The sequence below is a fragment of the Anopheles funestus genome, chromosome 2RL (genome assembly GCF_943734845.2).
Source record: "Anopheles funestus chromosome 2RL, idAnoFuneDA-416_04, whole genome shotgun sequence".
Lineage (NCBI taxonomy): Eukaryota > Metazoa > Arthropoda > Insecta > Diptera > Culicidae > Anopheles > Anopheles funestus.
In genome coordinates, this window is record NC_064598.1 from 70,513,401 (window position 1) to 70,517,479 (window position 4,079).

Sequence of the window (4,079 nt, forward strand, 5' to 3'; positions counted from 1 at the left end):
ATGCACTATCCAGGCTAACTAGCTCAGATCTAAAAAGCTTAAATCATAACATTTTCCAAGTAATGACGCGTTCGAAAGCTAAAGCTCTATCCTATAAGGATGATATAAAAAAAAACACAATTGATAATGGTAATGAAAGCACAAGTACGGTTTATTTGGAGCTTAAAATTGATCCCAAAGCTAAAAAATTAATTATTTCAAATGAAGAAATCATTTTCCCTTCTATCATGAGCACAACTTACTTACGAGGAGTTATGACAAAGGTAAAGGAACATGAGAAAAATATAAAAAAATCTATATGCCTAATCACGAACGAAAATGAAAAAGTTATAAAAGATTTATTAAATAGAATGAAATTTTTAAGTATGAACGGGTTACCAAGGATAGTCCAAATAAACAAAAATGTAAAGATAATAGATGAAAGAGATGTTGGAAAAAAGAAATTAATAATGAACGACCACCACGTACTACCTACAGCAGGACATGCGGGAATCCAAAAAACGCTACACACTATAAAACAGAAATACACATGGAAAGGAATAGATAGCGATGTAAAACAAATGATTAAAACTTGCCCACATTGTCAATATTTTAAACAAAACAATAATCCAAAAATACCAATGAAAGTAACAGAAACCGCATCAAAACCCATGCAAAAACTATATCTGGATTTAGTAGGACCGTTGGTTAACTCGGAGGGATGTGAGTACGTATTGACCACTCAGTGTGATTTTACGAAATTCATTACTGCAACACCGATAAAGAACAAGAAGACAGAAACAGTAGCAAAAGCTTTTACGGAAAATGTAATATTGCGATATGGAATACCAGAAACAATTTGTACAGATAGGGGAAAAGAATTCATGTCGGAATTATTCAACAAAATATGCAAAATGTTACAAATTAAAAAATTAAACTCTACGGCTTACCATCACCAATCAATAGGTTCGTTAGAAAATTCACACAAAATGCTAGGGAATTTTTTAAGAATCTATTGCGACAAAAATCCTCTATCTTGGATACAGTGGATTAGATTTTATGAATTTGCGTTTAACAACACGGTACATATGTCTACCAATCATACTCCATTTTATCTGCTATATGGCCGACATCCTAATGTACCATCAAATTTGATAGAAGAAACTAGAGAGCGTATATCCGACGATATGGATAGTTATACAGAATTTGTAAAAGCTAGACTAAGGATAGCACATAATATAGTAAAAGAAAGATTAGCTAATAGGAAACAAATCAACAAAAGAATTTACGATATGAACTCAAAAATAAAAACATTTCAAATAGGAGATAAGATATTGTTAAAAAATGAAGTGGGGAAAAAACTAGATACTAAATACACCGGCCCATACGAAATAACAAAGGATAGTGATGAAAACGTAGAAATAAAAGTAGGAAACAAAACAGAAATAGTACATAAAAATAGAATTAAACAATTTCATGAATAATTTTTTTATTAAGGAAGGGCGTGTAGCGTGCAAAGCAAGATAAAAAAATTTTTGTTAAGGAAGGGCGTGTAGTGTAGACTCGCATTAAGCGGAATATCGTTACGTTAAGTTTCGTTAAGTTAAGTTTAGTTAAGTTAGATTCGTTAAGTTAGGTAGCAAGTATAAAATAAAGAATAAACTTCCGGGCAGCCTCTTTGGCCGTTCAACAGCGAACCTAAACGGAACACATAAAGTACACATTACATACCATTTCTGAGCGATCAAGTATTTTTGTTATGATTTGAATTTGGTTTGTAAACAAAAACAAGTACTTTCTAAAAAAAAACATCACACTTCGTGGAAAAACAAATTACGCACAGTGCGTCATAGGCTTAATGGATTTATAACTTGAATCATCACAATAAGTGATAACTTTTTTTGTAATTACTTCCTCCTTCAAAAACCTCAAAAAGAAATCTGTTCTACCAACAAAGGGACAACGGAAAGATAAGGCGCATGCGTTTCCTGTATTTATAGTTTGCAACAGATCGCAAACTTGATCAGAATGGGACAGCTGTTTGTATTATGTTGCCCCCCTCGCACAAGCGGCTCCATAGCTCAGCTGGTTAGAGCGTCGTGCTAATAACGCGAAGGTCGTGAGTTCGATCCTCTCTGGAGCCAGCACACAATTGTCTTTTTTTAGGGAAGTAAAGTATGTGTTTTTATATTTTCTTTAACATCCATTACATCTCTTAACAGAACAACTTGGAATTTAATTAAAGCGACTGTTCCATGTTCAGGGAAAATCCCCTCGGGAACTTCCACAGTTGCACAACAGAACCGGGATAGTAAGACGGAATTAGATTGGTTGTTTATACGTCTCTACACATCAAAAGCACCGTAAACAGTAATTTCATAGATTTGCGACGTGTAATAAACAACACCGTTTCATTCGTCACCTAACAATCACCTCAAGAAGACGAATAATTGTCCAATCACCCAAGGCCCCGGGTCTTGATTAGGTTTTTGCAAAGCCATCATCCCGCTGGTCCCATGTGGTTTATTATCGGTGGGTGAAGGAACCGTCGTCTTTCTTCCTAAACAAAATATACGTTTTTTCCATAGTTCATGGTCTTTACGTAACGGAAGAAAACCGTCGGTTCAAATTCCTTTGCCCGTGTTTAGAATGCTGCGCAATTTGCACATCATTGAAGAGTGGTTTTGTTTTGTATTCCAACCAGCAGCATTAAGTTGCGGCAAAACTTAATCAACACACAACTTGTACTTCATTGCACATGGGATCTCTTTCGTGTCAAGATCGTGGTTTGAATAGGGCATGTGTTTTGGTTTTGTACGCTACACACAATTACTGCGACTTTGCTGCTCGTGGTCGTTGATAAGCAACAACATATTTAGTGCCTGAATTTACCCATCCGTTTACAGCCGTTCTATGGCTTATGTTCACTGACCTACTCCAACAAGAACATGTGCCGTTTAATGACGGATGCATATAGCCATCAGCGCCTAGATTCATTTCCGTTCCAAATCTTGTGAGACGTTCGCTTCCTTAATGCTTGTGCGCATCATGATACGACAACAAACATCATTGTGTTCCCGCTAGAGATGTGCAAAGTGAGTAAGAGTGAGACTTAGGAGATTTTCAAAATTTAGGTTTTTTTTATTATTTTTCATTCTTTTTTCTATTTAAAGCATTATTTGAATGAAAACAAACTTATTTCAACAAATTCGCATTCAAATACATCAATTTATAAATTTTGCTAAATTTCCCAAAAAAAATATAGATTTTTTTAATTTTATTATTATTATTTCTAATTTAAAGCATTATTTGAGTGAAAATAAGCTTATTTCAACTAAGTCGCATTCAATATATCAATTTATAAATTTTGCTAAATTTCCCAAATAAATGATAGATTTTTTGTTATTTTTTTATTATTATTTTAAATTTAAAGCATTATTTGAGTGAAAATAAACTTATTTCAACAGAGTCGCATTCAAATACATCAATTTATAAATTTTGCTAAATTTCACAAAAATAAAAGCTAAAGCTGTAGGCTTATGAGCAAAAGCGAATCAAGCTTCTCGGAGGCCCTAAGCGGAATGGTAGTTGGGGTCCAAAAACTAAAGAGAGTCGCATTGTCGATAAACTTAAATCAATGAGGTTTATTTTGCATTGATCCACTATGACCGATCGGATGAAGGCAAATTATGAAAATACTGACCGTCGGGGGGTAGTCATTTTTGGAGGCCCTAACTGAGAATCCTCGGGGCCCCTAAAATTTTGGTTGCGATGACGGTGGAAGGGAAGGGGGGGAGGAGTGTTGTTTGGGGTCTCCATAACCGACGAAGAAAATAATTAAAGTATTACAATATTGTAAGACATTCATATTGAACTCTACAAGCGCCAAAAAATTCGAACCTTAAGTTATACGTTTATGCCGGTTTTTTTTTTTATGACTCCGAAATGAGTCGTTAAACGAGCTGACGCTTAATAACGACTCATTCACTCTGAGTTGACTCACTAAAAAGAGTTGTTATTCTCATCTCTGGTTCCCGCGCCAATTTCGCATCGAGTCGTGCTGAAAAGAAAGCAAATGATAGTGAATACACACGAGGTAA

At 34.8% G+C, this 4,079-nt stretch overlaps 1 non-coding gene across 1 annotated transcript; it reads left to right on the forward strand.

Moving 5' to 3' along the window:
- The first annotated feature begins 2,049 nt into the window (after positions 1-2,049).
- Trnai-aau (transfer RNA isoleucine (anticodon AAU)) lies at positions 2,050-2,123 on the forward strand. The gene has a single exon. It is a non-coding gene; the product is annotated as a tRNA-Ile (tRNA).
- Positions 2,124-4,079: the final 1,956 nt, after the last annotated feature.